The sequence below is a fragment of the Vanessa cardui genome, chromosome 3 (assembly GCF_905220365.1).
Source record: "Vanessa cardui chromosome 3, ilVanCard2.1, whole genome shotgun sequence".
Lineage (NCBI taxonomy): Eukaryota > Metazoa > Arthropoda > Insecta > Lepidoptera > Nymphalidae > Vanessa > Vanessa cardui.
In genome coordinates this window covers 9,811,636-9,835,773 of record NC_061125.1, presented here as the reverse complement: position 1 = coordinate 9,835,773, position 24,138 = coordinate 9,811,636, and the positions used below count along the sequence as shown (strand labels likewise).

The 24,138-nt window shown below is 30.5% G+C and overlaps 1 protein-coding gene across 1 annotated transcript in view; it reads left to right on the top strand.

Moving 5' to 3' along the window:
* Nucleotides 1-24,138, top strand: part of LOC124543939 (sine oculis-binding protein homolog) — a 33,216-nt gene that overhangs the window by 436 nt on the left and 8,642 nt on the right. The window lies entirely within an intron of this gene.

Sequence of the window (24,138 nt, the reverse complement as noted above, 5' to 3'; positions counted from 1 at the left end):
AAAGGCTCAACTCGTGGAGCCACGCCGAATAAATTATTCAGTATACGATTACAATATTAATTACATTTTGCGATACACAATAAAATGCGTGTAATATCACGTTTTCGAGGCCTTTTCCAGCCATTAAAGTGTGTAACGCGATATCCGAAGCGCGCTCGGATCGCTGTAACCAGAGTCGTTGGATGTTTTGATAATAGATATAGGCAGCGGAGCTGTGTGAGTGTGTACGGATTGGTGGTACGATACATGTCTGCGTGCGGGGTAATTTTAGACGTTCCTTTGCTCAAAACGTAACACGAGACCGTCCCAGGCCACAAGCCGACGCTACAATTTATTGTTTTCATCTGATTATCGCATTCTGGCCTATGGTAATATCGCGTAATACAGCTGCGAATTGTAGTGTACATAATAAATACTCGGCCGCCCCCGCTGATTCGCGCTTTTATTTTGGCACCACGGAAATAGTTTGACATGTCAATAACCCCATTTGCAGTGTCCACGCGAAGATGACGTCACGGGACTGGGTAATTTGTGTAAGAAAGTGAGGTCAATTTAATTTATGTTTTTACGCGTCTAGCGCCCCAAATTATTGAGAATCTAATGGGATTTTATTTTAGTGACTTGAGCTGCTTGGATCTCCGCCGGTAGTGACTATAATATTACTGGTGACATCAATTCATTCATATATGTAACAAAAAAAGCGTTTCATCTTTAAAAAATATATTGTCAGAAGAGAAAACGACTCTTATTAGAATATCATTGAATATAAGGCATTTCTTTTTTAACTACGAAACAAAGTAATTCTATGTTGATCGTAATTGTTGAGTCCTATTCGCTTATTTCTCTATGGGAATATAATATTTAAAGAGAACTCAACAATATATCCAATTCTATAATTATTTCCATTATTTTTTTTACTACGTCAAACGTTTTTCGTAATAAGTATTTTGGGAACTACAATCCGTAATATAATAGCAAGAAATGTTTATTACTTTCTTCATTCATTAATATATTATTACACATTTTGTTTTATATATATAAATATATACATACATATAGATAATCAGTTTGTACAGATAGCTATTGTTGCAGGCACCTCAACGAGGTTCATATTTTTAATTTTAGAACCCGGTTCGCAAAACGCAAGACTAATGCGCTATAAGCTAAATCGTACGTACATAATATTATAGTATAGGTATGACTTTAAAAATATTATTTGTAAATACATTATTAGATATAGAGGTCAATTATATACGACCCGTTTCTTATACACGCGTGTCTTATCAAATGGATTGATTTAATGCATACTAAAAGTATCTTATGAATGTGATGTCTATGTATTTTTTTTTTTTAATAAAATGAGTTTTCGGCACATCTTTGTCTGCCGTGGTAAAGAAGTTTTGAATTTTAAATATGCTATAATAATATCGTTAATTTTTTTTCGTAATGCGAAATGTACTTTATTGTTATTTTTTTTTTATTTTTTTATTTGACTTAAATCGAAAATACGCAATTTATAATTTAATATAACCTTTGCAATATATATTCACGCGAACGATATCTGGAATTGGAGTAAGTATAATGCAGTATAGCAGTTTGTTGAAAAGCAATATGCGCTTTGATAGTAAACTTAACAAAGCATATTGCCGTTACAAAACCCAATATTTTATATTGTAATATTCATAATGCACATAAATAACTTGTCAACGGTGTCACAAAACGATGTGTCACACGATTTTGATCGAAGAAACATTCGTAAACCTTTCAAATTCATACTAGAATAACTTGTTTTCAATCTATATGGTAATTTATGGCGATGCATCGATCCTTTTCACGATTCTCGTAAAGGTATGCATGCGACTGCTACTGCTTAACATATCAGGTTGTAAATTGGCGTCGTATTATAGGAAATTTCGTTGAAAACATGCAAACAATATGGAAGCCACTCCGCTTCTGATACATTCACGGGAAAATTTCAAGAATCCAAGTGAAGTAAAAAAAAAAATACTTTATTTAAAAATCGTGTTCTTTGTTAATATATATTAATATGTTCATACGATTTTGATTAACGATTTAAGTTGTTCTATTTTTAAACGTGTGTTTATTTAATTTTTTTTTATCATCAACCAATAAAAATGTAACAAATTACATATATTCATTCACTCGATTACTTTATTACAAAGGGAATTTAATTTTGGAACAAAATATCTACATTAATAATATAAATTGTTTAATATTATAAAACCGGAACGATAAACAACAAAGTGTGCAAATTTATTACAGATGTAGTAAGGAAACGTCGGTAATATACGGACTATTTAATATAATGGGCTCGCTGTCATCTCGCAAAGGACATGCGAGTAATAAACGTAATGTTAGTTAATAAGCGGATTAAATTATAAGATTAGTTTTGTAACATTGGATCTAAATAGAATATTTTCCGCATGTCCGAATCAACGTCAGCGACATTGCATCGGATGCGCCCGCGCAATATTGGGCCAAGGTCGTCCGCCGGTCGCCCGCAGAACAGTGACAGTGTTTCTTCTTTCATCATTAAATAGTACTTAATTGTATTAAAAATTATAAAAGAAAAACCAGGAAATATTATTTTAAACTTACCATAAATATCATTTAAGGATCGAAATTTACTATTTTTAAATATCTTGTATGGATAATAGGGGTGAAATAAAAAGCGGAGCTATATTTTTAGTAAGTATAATAATTAGTAGAAGTAAATATTCTACATACAGTTACGGCAAACAATGTAAAATTTCAATACTACATATATATGTCTAAGCTGAAATATACTAATTATTATTTACGAATATAAATAATAAAAATATTTGCAACTATTTTTTTAAGTATGAAGAAAAAAGTGTTTTTATTTTATAAGCTTTAAGGGATAGTTGAAACAGCTCAAGTGCGTCTATATATAATAAAAACTATAAAAATGCCTGAAATTTCCGTTTCAATTATATACATAAAAATATGTATAAATAATTAGAAATAAAAGTGTAAAAAATCTCTTACAATAGATCTGTGCCAGAAGCCCTAGTAGGTAGCTGGAATTTATTAACATAACATGTGATACAGATACACACAAAAAATAAAAAAAGCTGAAAATAAGATTGTATAGAATCCACTGCATAATAAGTTTTAAAATTAAATATGAAACCTGCTTTATTATAGATATTAAAAAGAAAAAAATGTGACGTTCTACATTTAAAATATTTCAAAGTATGATTATAATGTATAATTAAAAACGGTAAAAGACTTGTCGAATTTGTCGTCAGAAGGGATTTTGGATAAAGAGTCAAATCGGACGTGGCACTCTTGCTATATTGTGTATGTTTGTGTGTATTAAATACATATTCATTTCAATTTCAATACGAATCCGTATTTAATCATTTTCAAATTGTTATTATTTTTAATTATGTCTGTCATTTAATACATAATATCCTGCGTAATAAACTTACCGTATCAACCGGTTATCCCACACCTTTCGTTTCCTATACATTGGGTAATATAATTATGGTATTTCGCATAAGCAATGAGTTAATTAAAAATGATTAGATAAAACGAACAAACATGATAAGTTAGCGCCTGTGATGGGAGTGTCATGTGATAGCTGAAACTGACACCAGCCATGCGAGCCTCTGCATTGTACATCATTGCGGCAAAGAATAGAGCACTGTGTAACAGTAGACCTGACTTTTAATATTAAAATTTAAAAGTACATTCATTATAAAATTACGCAATGCAATTTATTGTCTGATTTAAAAAGAGTGCTGTCTATCATTATACTTATTTATAAATGTAATGTAATAAAATTGGAGTGTGTGTTTGCGATATTAAAATAATCGCGTTTATTAAATGTATACATATGTACACATAGTAACACCAAAATAACATATTTTTTAATTGTTGTTTGTCTGCCTGATTTGTCTGTCTGATTGGAACGGTCGGTTATCTAAAATAATACCTTTTTCACACAGCGCACGCGTACCGCACAGCTAGTTTAATAAAAAAAAATAGTGTCTTTTCATTTTATTATGATTGGTAAATCGATGTGTTATATCAGGGTGAAAACGGTGTTTTATGTTTTTATTATGTGTATGTTGTATTTTACCATTTGTTTTTTCTGATAAAAAAGAAATGAAAAACTTCTGCAAATTTAGTAAGCATCACGAAAATTATTCGCTTTTCTTAATCGAGTAATTTTAATAATCATCTTTCCTGTGGAAAAGTTTAATAAGAATGACATTTCAATTCAAGTATTAAAATATGTTATTTGTCATATCTAATTGTTTTATACTCTATGTCTAGGGGGTGAATAAACACCACCTCGCAGGCATAGGAGGCGTGCGTGTACGTATCGAGTGTCTTATGTCCAGTAGTTCCAATGAATATGTGACGTATGTATAAGGCTTTAAGGTTCATAATTACTGTAATATTCATTAGGGATGAGCTAGATAAATCTAGTGTTAGTTTAGATTTCAAAACGTTAGTTCAAGGATTATTTACAGTTATTTTATACATTAAGTAATATTGTATGTAGCATCTTGTAGCGATGTTATTTCTTCTAATTATATTGCCTGTATCGATTTTTCTTTTGTTATTGACGCATTACATAATTTAATCATAGAATATTATAAGTACTTATATTTTATTCTCACTAAACACATTTTGATTTATGTTATGACCGACTGGCTATCCACCTCTGCTGCGCACTAGTACGGGTATGGCCTTATGTGTGTTTGTTAAATGATTACATATTATTAAAATAATTATTTAACATTGATACTCGGTACATTCTTCAAACAAGTGAGCCTGCTGGAGCATTTGTCATCTACTTATACCATAAAAAAAATCGGTCACGGCGCGCCATCTGAAGAGAGATTGCCTAATTACCGCGAAGGATTATTGTGGACAAATGTGTGCGGCAACAATTTTGCTCCTGTCGAGTAGAGAGTACACCCGGTAATGTCTTGAAGTCTTGTCGACACGGCCAAAAATTATTCACATTCACAACCAACAGCTTCACGTGCTTTCCGATCCACTGGGTTTCACACCTCTAACATTCAGACTACGGGCTACTATTGAGCATTTTTCGAAAGATAACTCCAATAACTTTTTATTGGTCCGAACAAGAGGTTCTACCAATTACATCTATGGAATTTTCGGGTTTACAAGCTAGCCATAAGACCAATATAGTAGTTAACATTATGTATATATTTAAAATATAAATATGCTGTTTGAAACAGCCGAAAAAATCTTAAATCGCAAGGAAAATATAATTCCTATATAATACTTTCAAGTCCTTATTTTAAAGTTCATTCAAGCTAATACCAGTTCCATTGACGATTGTTATTAGAAGCGCCAGCACCTAAATCAAATCAACATTTATAATAATAAAATCAAAATCCATATATAAATTGTTATTTGTTTCAAGTCACCAGAAAACTGTATTTTATTTGCATGCTACATTATATTCGATTTCAGTTATTGTCAATAAATCACATATAAAATAAACATAAGTTATAAATGTTCTTTTATTATATAAAACGAATATCACATTGCGTTGAAAAAACCTCGTGTTGTGTTTCAGAAATATGACTCCGTGATGGCGAACATTTAACGAATGTTGTTTTAACGTTACCATCAAAATTATAAAAGCTATAAAAATACGACGTATTTTATTAAACGGCATTATATTTATTTCAATTGAATTTTCGTATCGAGAATAAAGCTGTGACAGTCTGGCCGTTAAAATTAGGAAATGTTTTGAATAAGTCATAAAACAGAAGAGTATTTTATTAGCAAACATAAGAATTAAGTTGAATGAACTTATAAAAATGGTAGTTTCACAGAATGTCGTTTTGCTTAGGACGCATTTTAATGCTTAAGTATAGCATTGCAAAATGTATATAAAAGTGCATACTAACCTAATGTTCAATTTGTTTGATCAATATATTGAAGTCGAAATTGGTTGTCTACATAAGTAGAATATAAATGTATGACTCATAAGATATATACTTATAGACGACGACACACGAATTAATTACGTTTTAATATGTACACACATATATAAGTAAGACCGGGTACAAATGTAACCCTGTATTTTCTTATATTTTCGATTCGTAATAACATAGTTACTGATATCAATTAATAATAAAGTTCATTTCTTATATCTTGCAGGAGATATTTACGGGTAGTAAGGTTTTATCACCGTTATCGGTCATCTTCAGTTCTTTTCTTTTTCTTCCGACAAAAGCAACACAAAGCGTTTCTGCAATATAATAAGATAATACTATACTAACTATAAAACCTGAAAAGATAAACACGAAATCCTCGAAGGAATACTATTGTTGTACTTCGTTTGGAAATCTGTCACTTAGAATATTTTGTATAATTTCGTGCGCCTCGTGTATGCAACTGGAGTCGTTAATGTTTTTTAAGTTTTTTATTTAAAAAAAAAGTGAATGGTAAAGGAAGTGATCTGCCAGTAAGTGAAAATAATATGTGCAAATATACGGACGTTTTTATTTGAATTCAAAAAAATTGGATTACAATAATAATCATAAATATTCTGTTCTTAAAAAATACAAATCTATTAAAAATAATTATATACGTAATTTGTAATGATATTCAAAATTTTTAATTTAATGTGAAACTTATTTTTCACAAAATTTAATTACTAATAAATTCATCATCATATCATCAATATAAAGTGATAGCATTATAATCCCTATGGAAAGTTTCAACAAATACACATTTATAAATACGTCATCGAATTAAAAATACCACCGCCCAGGTCATCATTGAAGGAACACAAACGCTAAGCAAACATTTATTAGAATTACATTAAATGGACCACTAACTACTTTAGTCTATACAGTCATGTCTTCGCTTAAATAATAATCAGTGTTCTTGGAAAAGTATATACGCATTTAGAAATTGCTATATATACCATGGTAACTTCAGGAAATTAGTCTAACTGCTACATCTGTAAGATACATTAAGTTTTTGCGGCCCAGTGGTTAGAGCGAGTACATCTTAACCGATGATTGCGGGTTCAAACCCAGGCACCACCGAATTTTCATGCACTTATTGTGTTTATCATTCATATCGAGCGCGGCGGTGAAGAAAAACATCTTGAGCAAACCTGCATCTGTCTAATTTCAACGAAATTCTGACACATGTGAATCCATCAAACCGCGTTGGAGCAGCGTGGTGGAATATGCTCCTAACCTTCCCAAAGGGAGGAAGCCTAAGGCCAGCAGTGGGAAATTTACTGGCTGTATAAACTATATTTCCTATGGTACAATCATTTGCCTTTATGAAAGCTTACTAAAAATAATGCCGTCAAAATATTTACGTATATTAATAAACAATTATAAATGTTAATTTTATTTAAATAATATTGTTTGGAAATTAATATTAAAAATATAATTAGCTGTTTTATACAAAAGTTGTAGTCCCAACGGTCAAGTCTCAAATTCCAGATGAGCTTTAGTCACAGATAAAGCAACCCTTTACAGGTAATTTGAGACGGTGACGATGTCTTTCGGTACCTTTTAGTATGGTGTCAGATGTCTGGCGTCTAATTTCATGACCTGCTTTTTGGAACCGGTAGCTGACCAAGATATATGTATGTATGTATATATAACAATGAATACACCCAAATAAATCATATTGTACGTTTTTTTGTTATTGCCTTTTTAACATATTATAACTCTTTTTATTATTGTTTAAAATTCGAACATATTACATTTTGTCTTTTGGTGATATATTATTATGAATTCGAATTATAAAATTTTCGAGTGACTGTAATCGACTGTTTTTTTTTTCAGAACAATTTTAGAAAATATTAATTTAAAAATAGAATATCCATGTATGCAAAAATAATGTTAAGAGTTTTAATGATTTCAAATTTTGCCAACACACAATCGATATATTCTTAAAAAAAAGACAAATAAAATATATATACGTTGAAATATATAGGTGTACACAATATATACATACCAACGATACATAGAGAAGTAGATCTTCTGAGTCTAATAATATATTCGATTCCATATTCAAAGCAATTAAACGGAGGCAAACTATGTACCCTGTAAAGAAAGAACCTTGAATATTAAACGATCGGTAATTTGTAAGTGTCATTCGAAAATAAAAGATTCTCGTAAAGAGTAAAATTACACCGGGCGATGACATTTCGTATCGATTAAGCGAGATATCAGGTTACAAGGACCTTTGATATCATCATGTGATTATTTGTACCGGTAGTTTTGAGCTTAGACTTTATTTTAAACATAGAAAAAAAAAACTTACAATTAAACGATTGGTCTTACTTCGCAAGTTTTTGAGCCTTTCAATATAAATCTAGGAGAGTCAAGAATTGGCGTGAAAGCCACCCCTTTTGACAGAACGGTAAATATGATGGGTTTTATATCTTACCGTCGTTACTAAGTAGGAATAACCAATTTAAACTTATCGAATCTCAATTGTGTTTGGTCGGGTAAGCCATCCAATCAGCGGTCGCCATTTATTTAGCGCAGTTAATCCGATTTTTTTCAATTATTTCAAAAACTGGAGTTTAGTTGAGAACAAACCCGTTTGTCTTCGTAGAAATTTCTCTTATTTGAGGTATTTATTTGCGAACTGTTGGTAGATTTTTGACACTGATTTATTTATTTATTAGGTTTTCTAACGATTTTTAACCGACTTCAAAAAAGGAGGAGGTTCTCAATTCGTCGGGGCCTTTTTATTTTTTATTTTTTATTTTTTATGTATGTTACCGAATTACTCGAAGATGGCTGGGCCGATTTTGACAATTCTTTTTTTGTTTGAAAGGGCATGTTTTACAGGTGGTCCCATTGTCAGGAGATAAGGATCTGATGATGGGATCCTGGAGAAATCGAGGGAACTCCTCAAATTTTATAGGCACACCTATAGTGATTTTGGTTTTATTCAAAGTGCCTTGGTCATATGCTCACGAAAAGTGACATTTGATGAAGTGGAACTGATGATGAAGACCACAACTAGTAATCAGAACCTATTAGTAAGTAACTATTTTACGGGCTTAGTTCTATTTCTTTAAGATAGTCGTCAAGCAATAGATGTTAGTAAACATGCCTATGATGAAGTCTAGCTGATGGTGGACTACCAGGAGAACTCCTCAATGATTAACGGCATTAAAGTGAATGACAAACACTACCAATTGTAATTATAAATAACAAAACAACACTGAAAAGCAGTAAATAAATTTTTATAAATAAAAAAAAACCGCCTTCAAAAATTAACTAAAAAGAAAAAAATAATCAGTTACATCCATATCCAATTTACGATTTTTTAATCACCTTTTGAAGGCGGTGCCAACAAAATAAATAAATTCCTATATTGAAATCTTTTAATTTGTATCTATAGTAAGGTTTGTCTAATGGTGTCATCTATACAATAAATAGATTTAGTTTTTGTATGTATGTATTATGTACCTATATGCGTATATAGCAATGTTGGCACCGACTTTGAGAGGTGATTAAAAAATCGTAAATTGGATATGGATGTAACTGATTATTTTTTTCTTTTTAGTTCATTTTTGAAGGCGGTTTTTTTTTATTTATAAAAATTTATTACATTTGTCATTCTAACATAAACATACAAGTAGGTGATATAAATCCATAGATAATGTAAAATCATTTAAACTTTTCAAACCGTTCCATTTGACGCTTTGAAAAAAAATGTGGGTCGAATAATGTACTTCAGTCTATTTTATATACAGATGTTCAGCTCTATAATAATTTTATGTTTCGAAATATTTAGATAATATTTTAATTGTTTTATATTAGCGATAAAGCATCATTCAGTAGCAAAACGTTTTTTTCCCAGGCTATTGTCGGAGGTTCGTTTTACACTAAAATTAACGACGGGCGTCCGGTGTCGAGCTACTAAGATAATTAAAATGCGATCGAAACTCGTGACGCGTCTCAGATTATTATAATTAAAAATCTTCTCCATTACATCTCCAGTATAAAAGTCCTTTTACTGAGATTTTTCATACCTAAGGAATATTTCCAAGTCTATCGTTTTTTTTTTATTTGCGTCATTATGTTCATGGAATATTAATTTACGAAGCATAGCTATACTATACATAAAGTATATTTTATACAATTTATGCAAAACATTAAAACAGTAATATGCTTCAGAAAGAAGGAATTCTTTTTATATTATTATTTTTTATCTCATAGTGGATCTTTTTGTTTTTATTCAACCAATTAACATTGACAGTAGACATTCATAAAGCAAAGGTATAATAAGATTTTGCTTTCCAACACACTAAATAATAAAAAGCAATGTTTAGACTATCAATACATAAAGTAATTAAAAAAAAACACTTAAAACCTGGAGAAGACTTTCTTTCTTCATTTCGTAGAGCTAGAGGTGATCTAGCATTTTTTTTATTTTAAGGAGAAACGCTATTTTTTAGCCTAGACTTTTGTTCAATAGGTTTATTTATTGTGTTATTGTTTTATGTCTTTTTCTGTTATAAATGTAAAAGTTCGTATTGCTGCTTATTCACATAAAAACTACGGGAAGGATTTTGAGACTTTATAATAATATAATTTCGTCAACATCAACATCAGAATAACATAGGCTGTAATATGGAAATATTGCGTAGATTTCGGGTTTGAAATCGTCTTTTTCTGCTAATTCGATTTAGATGATATTCGGTATCGAGATTCTAAGTTTCAAGGAACATAAGATTGTTTATCACAGCAATCATCCCTAAATAGGGTTAAAAAGGGTGTGGAATTTATTATAAAGTGTGTATTTATGAGTCACCTGCGAGTTTATGAATATGAGTCATATGATGTAGGCATTTTAGGGATTAGATAAATCTTTAATAAAACATTCCGCTGGCTAAGCCGAGACTGACAGTGGTAGGAAATAATATCTACGTAAAGAAAATATTTTTGATTCTCTTATATAAGTATCATACATGTCTTAAGGTAAGTATATAAAACACTAGATTTTATTAATAAAACCTATATTATAGTTTAGAGAATATTAAAATAAAAATCCTTAACAAAAATCTAATACAATATACCTATATTCAAATTAGATTAATAATTATAAAAATGATTAACTCCTTTTTATATTTACTGCATTTAGTAGCTGAATAAAGTTTCCAAATTAAAATAGTATTTCTCTACTGCACAAAGTTCGAATATGAAATATTCCATTTCGTTCAGTAAAGCATCTAGCGTTTCATCCATAAAGGTGTCTCGTTTAGAGAACTCGATCCGAACATAATTAATGCCTCAACTAGCCCGCTATTGGACACCGCTCGCGTCAGCTCTGACGGTCATTTTCAAAAAAGAAGTCTAACATAAGCTAGTCGCTTTCTTCATGTTTTCATTTACAATACACGTCTATGAATGATGGCTCTCGCAGAGGATTAAACCCATTTGATTAGTCCGATTACGACATCCTCGTTTGTATAAATGATATCGATATTTTAAAGAGGTCGCTATAAATTAAGGTCGAATACGAAATATTTAAAATAGATTATTTATATTTTGTTTTAGTAATATTCTTTATTTAAATATTAAGATTTGAATAGAAAAAATGGTTTGGCTGTAAAATAATTATGTCATTTTTTTTTCGGCGGTGTCGTTGTCAGTTTGGTGAACGCTGCCAAAAAACTTTGTATTGGTTTGTTTGACTTAAGAAATATCAACGCACTATGACTCTATATATATGTATGTATATGTGTTTTCGATTTTTGGTAGCAGTTACTGTTGTTATATTTAAGTAAAATAATCGAATAAATAAAATCGATTTATAATAAAAAATAAACGTATGTAAAGTTAAAGCGAGTTACAATTCTAGTTTATAATATTGTGTTTAAGTTTACATATCCCAACCCTAGATCGATGAATCAGCACCCCATTTCATCTGAATCTAGTATTTCATCCACAAAGGGTTCTCGTTTAGGGAACGCGATCCTCTCATAATTAATGCCGGTCTCAACTGGCTAGACATCGAACACCAACACCGCTTGCGTCAGCCCTCTGACGCGAGCTTCGAAAAACCAGATCTAATTATTAATTGCTTTCTTGTTCATTACACAAATATATGCAAGAAATAATTTTATTGTGAAAAAGTGAAGTAAAGTAACAGCCGGTTAATTTCCCACTGGTGGGCTAAGGCCTCCTCTTCCATTAAGGAGAGGGAACATTTTCCACCACGCTGTTCCAATGCGGGTTGGTGGAATGCATATGTGGCGGGATTTCAAATGAAATAAGGCACATGCAGGTTTCCTCACTATGTTTTCCTTTACTGCCGAGCACGAGACGAATTATAAACACAAATTAAGCACATATACATATATAGTGGTGCTTGCCTGGGTTTGAACCCGAAATCATCGGTTAAATTGCACGCGTTCCAATCACTCTTTTTTGTTAATTTTAATTTCATTTCACTAATTGTGAAACTTAGATTTAATCAATCAATTAATATATCTATCATACCTTTTAATGTCTTTAAAAGACAAATATGTCAGTTTAATTTTTTAAGATTAAAAATTACATAGATGAGATGTTTGTGACATTGGTTAGTTTTATTTTCCATCCCATCAAATCGGATTTGGATTTGAATTGAGACAAGTACACATTCAATAATCTCTAACGATTAATTCTTAGTAGTCTTGAATTTGTTTCATGTAATACTCTAAATGTTTGTACTCGGTATATGCATGAGATTGATATTTACATTCCAAAAATATGAGAACATTGTTTCACAAGCCCGAAACTTTTCGAAATGATGTGCTCATATCATGATATGATAAAGTTACAGGTTAAAGAACAAAACCGATCAATAGCGTGTAATTACTATGCTAATTTTTTTTGCATCGTGGTGAGTTATCACTACAGAAAAACTATCACTAAGAGAGTTGATGACACATGAACGCGCGCCGGTTCACACGTCCGTTTTTTTTTTAAAGATTGCAATTAAGGAATGCGGTTTCACTGAGCGCGACCATTAACCAGTAAATTCCAGATCTAACTCCAATTGAAGTATTGTTAATTTTCAAAATCCGACTTGAGGAAAATACGCATGGGATGCGACGGGAGAGGGTGTATCATGCATTTTAGGACAAAAAATATTTATTTAGAATAAACACAGTAGTTCATGTCCTTATGAATGTTTGCCAAGTTACCTTACACGATGAAATAAAACTTGTTTTAACGGATTTAAATCGCGTATATTAATTATTTTTATAATCCCGACGTTTCGGGCACTTTACAGCGTTCGTGGTCACTGGTAGACTCTAAGACAACATTACCTTACACGAGTTAATTTTTATCGCAGAAGATCTCTGTCTTGTTACCGTAAATGGTTTGGAAGGTCATGAATGATGACTCAGAGTAACCCAATACCTACTACTCTACTTAACCCGACACATCTAGATTTGTGTAATAAACAAACAGAATTATAATGTTATGTTCCTTTGGTATTGTATACTATTGACATTAAATTTATATTTAATATGTTAATTATTCAACACGAGATAAATTACAGTCACAAATTAAACAGCCGAAAATAACACCTTAATTCCACTATTACACTACTATATCAAATACAATACTTATTTTATTAATTTTTTTTTATCGTAAAGCCATGTTGCTTCATATGAGTCTTTAATAATATTTATTACGTCTGACCCTAATAATAATCCCTTTTGAAACCCGACTCTACAATGACAAGTTCACATCTGACATTCCTTAAATGTAATTAGACACTTAAATATATTTAAAAAAAATAGAAAGACAAATATGGCCTATATTCTAATATTCCTAACTTTTCTTACTACATATATTGTAATAAATAAACCAGTATGACGAATATTTTTCTATTATTTTCTTAAAAGTATCGTACAGTTATAAAGTTGGAATGTGAGGCGACAGTCATTTAACTTCTAATTTAGGCGGGAAATTTTGTCACAATTCGAAAGAAATGCGAATAATGTTCTGAAATCGATTTCACTTACTTTTATGATATCGGATACAACATCGAAATATGTAATTATAAAGTAAATGTAACTACGCAAATAAGTATTTTTTATAATTACTAATGACTGATAAATTTAAATGTAAAAAGTACACTGAAATTGTAATAGTACAAGGTTTATTTATACATAGATATGGCGACGAAACATGATAACAGGCCGAAAATATGAATTGACTTCCAAACATAATTCTCATTATAATTAATAAATCCACGTTATATTCTTCATTAAAAAAACGTTTTCTTAGTGCACTGTAGTTAGATATAAATTTGACAGATTCATGACAAATAATCTATCTATAATATAATTACCGACGTACGCCATTATTATCACAGTTATAGACTATTACACATGCATTGTAAATAATGAAATGAATAGTCGGTCAATAACAACAACAACAACGGCAATGTAAATATGCGTTATGAGATACTTGCTTGCTGTAATTAAAAGTGTTTCTCTAAATAAAATAGCTTTTCATCAATATTTCATTTATGTTTTTATTTGTGTTATTCGATAAATTTATTAAATTTATTTTTATATTTTTTCAATCTTGGTAAAAAAAGTTTTGTTTAATTTTTTTTTAAATTGAAAATTATGCCAAAGTTGCTCTTTATAGGTATCGTATGGCGAGGCAAATAAGAATATTAACCGTTTGACTGCGCCGTATTATATAACTTGCAAAATAAATAATGTCTGATACCCGTGCGAAAATATTGTTATACTGAATTGGCTGACGTATATGTTTGTTTGTGATATATTTACTAATTACATTCCAGCCAGTGTGACTAATTGCGCACGTGTTTTTTGGTGGGAACAAATTATTTAAAAATCATCAGTGATATCACTGAATCTAATCTGCTTTGGTGTCTTAGTAGACAAAATTCAAATCAATTCAAATTTAGAAATAAATAATTACTTAAGTTAGTTGCACAAAAACCAGTATTCAGTGTGGTTGAAAAGGCTTCTGTAAATAAATGTATTTATTTAAATTTTAAATATAATTTTGAAATACACTCGAATCCATTTCCCGTTTGTATAAAATTACAAAAGGTTCATTACGCTCATAACACGTCACCGGTACAGACTATACAATTTCAGTGTAAGCTTACAAAGGAGGTTTTAGTTCGCCGGCTCACAACAGCGAGCGTAGTGTTGCCAGCTAAAACGAGTCGAAAGTGTTGCGATCTCGCATGACCAAAACTGTGCTTGGCTGAAGAGTAATGCAGCGTAACTCGATACTCGCTTTGTTTCGCGCCAGAGCCAGACGAGACGTTATAATGAGAGGCATGTGAATCGATTGACGGATATCGAAGATGTAATGGGAGACGGTGGTTTTTGTTGCGACTTGCGTACTATTGCGTAGGGTTGCAACCTAAAATAGACTCTGGCCTGGATGGTGACGAATATACATCAAACTTTAGTCGGTACAAATTTCACTATTTCACGCTATATTCATTTAATAAATCTAATGAAAAGTAATATTAATCTAAACATTCGTTTGTTAAGATAATGATTTAATTATATATAAATACATTCACCTTACTTTTTAATATTATAAATTAAAATGTCTAAAGCTCAACGGCATACTACGATCTTATTGATGCGCTACCTTCAGGTTTTATCCTGGGCTTTGTTTAATTTAACTGTAATGGTAAATAAATTGAATATTAATATTTTCTTCAAATACATTATTAGTCTTGCTCGTTAACGAATGTATATTTGTTATCCTCTTGCGATTACAATATAAAAAGTACGTAAAACGACCTATTTCTGAATAAATATTGCACTACCACGCTGCTTCGTGATCGAGGTTAGTGATATACTAGTAATAAGGATTTAATAGAACGGATTGAACAAAATTAAAACATAAAGTAATTCATATGCTACTAAAATAAAACAGAATAGATGGTCGACATAAATCAGCTGAATAACATATAAATATATACATATATGCATAACTTAATAGATATCGGATTTGCAACCTTTAGTATAGAGAATATGAGTTCTTTATCTTGCTTCTAGAACTTTTTAAATATCATCTTTTTAAGAATATAAAAAAATGAATTAATAAAATAGAAAAATAAATATATTAGTAATATAGTTGTGATTATACCTTATATCGCCTTAATCAAAAATCTATTCTTACCAGGCCTGGGGTTTTGTCCTGTTATTGTATGTATAAATAATAACATATATTAATTTAATAATTGTATTTACTTAAAAATTAACTAACATGACTGTATTTTTTTAAATGTTGAAAAAGAGTAACTACTAAGTGTCTTGCCGGTTCTTCTCGGTAGAATCTACTTTCCGAACCGGTGGTAGCTAAACTTAATTGTTAAATGACGATTCAAAAGTGCTTGTAAAAGCCTACTTGAATAAAGTATACTTTGATTTTGATTTAAAAGAACAAGACGTAAGCAACATTTGATAATAGATAACTTTATCAATTGTTGCTTACATATTTTCATTAATGCAATAGCTTGCAATCTATGTTTCGATGCCATAAGAAAAAATTACGCAGCTCTATTTTTAAAATTTCGAATTATTAATTGTCCTTATAAATGCCTGTCCCACTTCCTGGCTAATTGACAAATAATTGAAATATACTGTAAACTTTTTAATTTAAGAAAATTGCGATGACCAATGCTATTTCTATGTTTGCAAAACTTCAGACATAAAAAGTCAGGTAGTACTGTGATCAGATACACCGACATCTTCCATCAATACTAAATTAATAATTATGCATAACGATAATTACAATTTTTATAAATAACATTAATTATACTATTTTTTCATCTGTTATGTAAAATATAGTAACAGATGAAATGAATTTGTGCGAATCGGATCCGAGCTCGCTTCATTGCCTTTCAGCGATTTTCAATTTATGAAGAAATACTATTTTGAAAATATACACAATGGTTATTGGATCTATTAATAGAGGTGTGATTTAAGTCACTGTTCACTTTCAGCTAATCAGCCATATCCTGCCAGAGAGTTATTATTATTATTATTGGCGGGCTGTCAAATCTGACATTTGAGTGATGCTCAATTCAGATCAGTTAACGTCATAACTTCTGTTCTAACGTTTAGGCAAATATATTATTATAATTATAATTAATTATTTATTCAGAAATCAGAATATATTTTGAATCGTATCATTACATAAGATTAAACCAAATGTAAACTTACTACCGATTTTGGATGTAGACTTAACCGAGAATAGTCTGTAAGAAATTCAGTTAGTTTTTCTCAAATTGTATTAATCAACTATCCATTACATATTTTATATATCCTGTATGATAATCATTAATACGCTTGTTAGTATTTTCAATTGCGCTTTTTTATTATCAGTGTTAACTAATGTAAGTAAAGACTTAAATCTGGAAATGGAAGCCAAGTTCAATATTAAGAATATGCGTGGTTGTCATTTTCGCCACCGATTTTGGTTAGATAAGTGTTATTTGTTTCTTTAAACTAGCTCCTTAAACGAATACAAGATTTCCCTTGAAATATAAAACGCTCCGTTGCCAGATCCTTATAATTGTCTTGAACTTGGCTGGACCCGCTGCCTCGTGTAGACGTGTAGTATTGATATTGAAAAAGTGTGCTAATGTGTAGTTTAGTTGCGTATTTATATTGTTATTATTCATAAAATATAAGTTATATTTTTTCAGACGTAATAAGTGATCCCAAGATTAGGACACGTGAATCTTATCTGATGACTGCCGGTTACAAGCTAGGGAAGCATCGTTTATTTTTTTAATGTGGTAAATCTGGTGTGCTGATCTGCGATGGCCCAAAGCTAGAGCACGTACATCTTAACCGATGATTCTGCCACACGCGAATCCCCCAACAAGCATTGGAGCAGCGTGGTGGAATATGCTCCTAACCTTCTCCGCATATGGAGAAGAGGCCTTAACTAAGCCGTGGAAAATTTACAGGCTGTCACTAATCTGGTTTATAATGATGTAAATAAACCAACCCGGATCCGTGCAGTGGGATCGAATTAGCTCCAAAACTTATTTTCAAAATGATAGCCTTATCCATATGTACTGGTCGTTACTAGTTATTACGTTTATTAGTAAGTATAGATACGGTATTCGTATTATATCCTACGTAACACAAATGCAATTAGTATTTGTGTCCACATTAACGCGATATCGTTTTACTGTAGGTATTAGCAAATTATTTGCTCGACCGACTGACACGCGATCAGCGACTCGACTCTAGTTTCTTATCATACTAATACCTACTGTAAAAGAGAAAGTTTCATAATAACAAATTTATTATTTAACAGATAAATCTGTACCCTTTATAAACTTAATAATTATTTTATATCAAAATTGAAAAATTAATATATTTTTTTAAACTAATATTGATATTATGAATTTATTCAATCATGCCAATTTAAAATAAAACTGTTATATATGTTAAGAGCCTCGCGGTTCAATTGACGCAGTCCTCCTTCTTAACATATATAATAAAAACTGTGTCGATATATAAGTTATTATAATTTAAATATGAATTTGATCATCAATAGCTCGAAGTTTTATATAAAATGTATTAATACTATTCAATGTGGACCTCCTTTCAATTCGAGGACACTGTTAGATATATTATGTATCTGTGGCAGAAGTTGACACGTGTACGTTAGCGTTTTTTTCCTCACCGGCGAGTACGAGATGAATTATTAAGGCAAATTACTCGAATCGGTTTCATTAACAATCTTCGATTTAGATACACGTGTAGTAATTGATGGGTCATCTCGGCTTAAGTAATTGGGAGAGGGTTGGCCCTTCCCCTGAAACTCTAATTAGAGATATCGAACATAGGTCAATAGATAATTATATACTTAATTTTATTATTAATTCTTCTATGCATAAGCTTAGTGTATTGTGTGTAATAATAAAAGTATATAGTTTTTGTTTATTACCGGTTATTTCAATATAATAAAATAGTAGTAGTAATAGTAGACAGATAGGTGGAGCTAGAGTAGATATATGCAGTTTTAATCACTATTTTCCTTATTTAATAACATTATATTTAAGACATATTTGTAATCAAGAATCAAAAAATATATCATAAGCACATTTGTGTACAAAACGAAATGACTTTTAAAATGAACGGAGAAATCCATCTAAGAATACATTATATTATGACAATAATTAATTTTCTATTTCAGCATTTCTCGTATTTAATTTAATGTACCAAAATGGTTAGGTACGTAAAACGTATTCAAAATGTCTTAAAGCATCTTAACAGTATTATTATTCATTGGCAAAGATAAGCCACCCTTTTAAGAATAATCATTTTAACAATGTACCTAAATCGCAGTTACGTCATAAGTAGTTAATATTGGTAACATTTGAATTAAGAATTAACTAACTTACGAAATATTTTATAATGCTTATTTTGATTAGAAACGAAACAATATCAGTAACGCTACTAAATCGATAAAGTACAAACTATTAAATAAAGCAGGAACTTTTTTTTTATTTAAATGTCAGTTTATGTTTCGACAAAAATGTTATAACTCATTATTCCTACGAAGTTTTAAGAACTATTCGTGTTTGTAACGAAAAAAAAATGTAATAATTTAATCTCAATCGTAACTCGTACAAGTAGCTTGTTAAGAAAACTGTTCAACATTTACACAACTAATTAAAAACTTTCGAACTTACATTCTAAAACGTATAGTCTTTATAATATCCAGTGTAAACTAACTCTATGCGTAGGTCGAGTGTCAGGTTGCTCCGCTCCTAAATTTACCTTGCTACCGCCATTAAAAGCATTTATGTTGTATCGGGTATCACAATATCGACGCAGCACGGCTAGTATTACGACCGCGGTTTGTTTGCGACAAACTTTATGTGACTATCTCACATCGTGTACCTACTGCTTTACGTTTTTATTCAATTTTATAATATATTTATCACAAAATGAAAAGCATAAAATTTTTAGGAGATATAAAAAATGATCCCCCTTTTAACGGAAAAGAATGTTGATGTGATTATGTAACATCCATTATTCTAAACTTAAATAATTTATATTTAATATTATATATGTGAAAGTAACTCTTTCACGACCAATCCGCTGAACCCCATTTGATAAAATATAGTGTGTAGCAAACTTGAACTCTATGAAAGGACATAGGCTACTTGACTCTGTCTGACTGTATGTCGCTCTTTCATGACCAAGCCGTTGAACCGAATTTGATGGAATATGGTATGCAGCAAATTTTTTTTTTATGGTATAGGTTGGCGGACGAGCATATGGGCCACCTGATGTTAAGTGGTCACCATCACCCATAGACAATGACTGTATAAGAAATATTAACTATTCCTTACATCGTCAATGTGCCACCAACCTTGGGAACTAAGATGTTATGTCCCTTGTGACTGTAGAACTCCATGAAAGGACATAGGCTAATTTTTTGCCTGACACGTGACAACCAACGCCCTAAAAGCGAGCGAAGTCGCGGGCGAATGCTAGTTATTCATAAAACAAAAATGATTAAAAAAATAGTCATTGTTATCACTTTGTTTGTATTGTTGATTTACTTACCAGTGGTTTAAATATTAAACATGCAGGAGTATAGTTTAGGTACATTACGAGCAACGCCTACTGTAAACATAAATTCGATTTCAGTTGCTGTGGCAATAAGAGACGGCAAATTAAAATTATGAAAGCAAAATGCGTTTCATATGTCGTATGTACATCAAGTTCGATTTTCCATAACACGTGGCTAATGAGTTCGAAAGCGTTTGCCAAACGTCGAAAATGTAAAGAATACGGTCTGCTAAAATAGCTTTTACGTAATTGCACAAAACTGGGAAAACATCAAAAGAATTGATATTACAATATCTGTGCTAATATAATAAAGCTTACGTTACGGCCTACGAAGGCGGAGATGGAAAGTTTGACGCGGGGGTAACCGCGCGGAACAGCTAGTATATTAATAAATGTGTCATAATAGATTAACCGGTCTAAAAATACGTGTCATATTCATACTTCATAAATAGATAAGTACGTCCTCAAATAATATTTTTCTTTTTATACCGAAACGACTGATCGACTGATTGGTTGATTTACTTTTATGTTTTTAAGAAGAAGATGTTATGTTTTATTATTATTTTTTAATTTTATTGTGAAACATTATTGTAAAAATTAAAATGTAAAATAAATTAAAAATAAATAAATAAATATATCACATAATATAAGGTATTCCAAATTAAAATAAATAATAAATTATTATAACATATAAGTACTTTGTGTTATGGGTTCCATTGGATGAAACCCATAACACAATATATATTATATAGAACCCATGACACTGACATTTGTGGGATCATATAAAAATTAATGATATTGTTATATATGGGTCTTATAAATGCTCGGAAAACATTTGGAAGACGATTTCAGAAAAATAGAACTGTCTCGTAATTGTAATCATTTAGTGTTTCATAAGTAAATAGGATAAAGTTAAATTGAGAAAGCCAATCGCTATATTAATAAATAAACATATTCAATGATATTATTTAAGATAACCACCTGAAAACTAAAATCTATGTATTCCTTTTAATATTAAACATATAAAGTGGCAAATGTTTAAGCAATTGCTAAAAAAGTCAATACAAAACTCAAATAAGTTAACTTATAGATACATACAAATTCCGTGTCTTCTTCTCCACCTAATTCTTTCCTCCGAATAATTTCCTATCGTTACGACTTCCAGTCATAATATTCATTATCTCATTTGGGAAAAACCGAAAAACAAGAAATTCGAACATAAATGACATATTTGTTAGACTGACTTAGAAATATCAATCTTCAAAGATCCATATTTATTTAAAAGATATGTTACCATACAATTTGACTTAAAATATACATTACTAAAATCATCATTTGTATGGAAAACACAAATAATAATAATCGGAATAAGTTACAGTGCTATAATTAAATCCGTAACGAGTATCCGATGCTACTATATTCGTTACCAGTAGCTCGAGGCTAAGTGTAACAAACCTTGAATTTCAAATATGAATTTTCAACTATTCAATAATACCTTAATTAATACGCAGATGCATGTACATTTTCGTCTGCGGTACCAAAATGTTTGATAACCTTCAGTTGAATATTAATGGGTATATTTTAGGTACTCCCGGGAACTATGTGGAGGAATAATTCGTTTTAGAAATAGCTGGCGTTATTAAAACACATAAAAAGTTATATACATGTCTACATCTATGCATATAATACAATTGGAGTGTCCGTTTGTAATATTTTAGTAGCAATTTTTTACTCAATGCATATAACAAAATAAGATTTTTTACAATTTTTTTCGGTCTGTCTGTCTGTTTGTGCCGGTTAATCTCTGGAACGGGTGAACCGATTTTGACGGGACTTTCACTGACAGATAACTGATATAATAAAGAGTAACTTAGGCTACAATTTTTTTTGTTATATTCTAATGCGTACAAGATCGCTGGCACAGCTAGTTTTTAATAAAACTATTCACAAAATCATTATATTTATAATGTCTTAGACGTTGATTAAAATATAGACAAATTTGATTGTAAAAAAAATCAATTTGTGTACCTACCAATAATGTTAATACATATAACAACCGTATACTTGAATGAGCTAGCTTATACTTGCGATGTATGGATTCAGCAAATGCAACAATATTGAAAATTGTTATTTTTATTTGACAGTTATATAAACATATATATTGTGTTGGTTCCTATAAAAGAGTTGTTAATTATAACAATAGTTGTTTTTTATTATATAGGTTAGTAATTTTGAATCGAATTTAGTAATTTTCTGAGATTTGGTGATTATGATTGTATAATTTCTTAGCAATCAGAGTATTAATCATGGTGTCCTTCGACATAGTTCTTGGTTAATTTCTTCCATTTATCTTTGTCATTATCTATAAATCTCCTTCAATTTATGTTGGATCTTCGTATCTTTCTGTTCCTAGGATAACATTCCATTGTTATTTTTATCTATTCTTCTTCTTTGTTTGTTCCTATAATGTGACCATGACCTTATATATGTATGATCAGTTTTTTAATCTTTAGTAAAATTTCGCCCTAAACTTATGTCCTTTCACGTAGACATATAACATGCTTCATGTAACAATCAAAACATATAATATATATCATATAATTTCCTTATATTCTATTCACTGAATATTTATTCTATTCACTGAATTTCTGTACTTTCGTTTGTTTTTTTAATTCATGTCTGTTTCTCTGTATTTCACTACGGTTGGACTGCGATTGATTGGTGGAGTCAATATTTATTCATTCAAAATTTCTTATTAGTCTATTGTCAACCTAAATAATATTCCACTTGAAATACAAAATATTTTACTTTTTTTAAAATATTTTCTAATATAATATTGTGTAATATGTTATACTTTTATGAATTTGTTATAATCACTTTAACTAATAATGTTATTGAACGCTTATTAATATAATAAGCACGTCTCATTTGTTCATGTTATTTATGTGCATGTTCTACAACATCATTTTCAAACGTAACGTTCGCATAAATAATTTTCTAATATCTATGATTTGGCTGAGTAAATGTTCGCATGCAGTTTCGCGTATCTATTGCTGTCTGGCGGCGGGTGCGTTCAGGATATCATGTTTTGAAGCGATAATTATAACGCAGCGCACCATGGGCCTGGCAACACTTCGCGTAAATTGATAGGATTTGCGTTCGTTATCGTTGAGCTTTGGTTAGTCTATAGTGTTCATTATAAAATGTAAGTGACACTTCACAGATTATTTAATGAGAATCGTATTCGACTATATTTTTGCATCATTTTTTTAATTGTATATTAATGGTAAAATCAATGTATTACTTTTATTAGGAAAATATTATAAGGTTTATTTCGATTTTCACACGACAATTCTTCGTCTGAACATATCAGTAAGCATACGTGAAGACTTTTCTCAAAACGCTCCGTTCATAAAGTGACAATTGTCTTCTTAAGATAACTGGCAGGTTATGAACGCTGCAATATTTACAGGGCAAGAAAATATTTATTG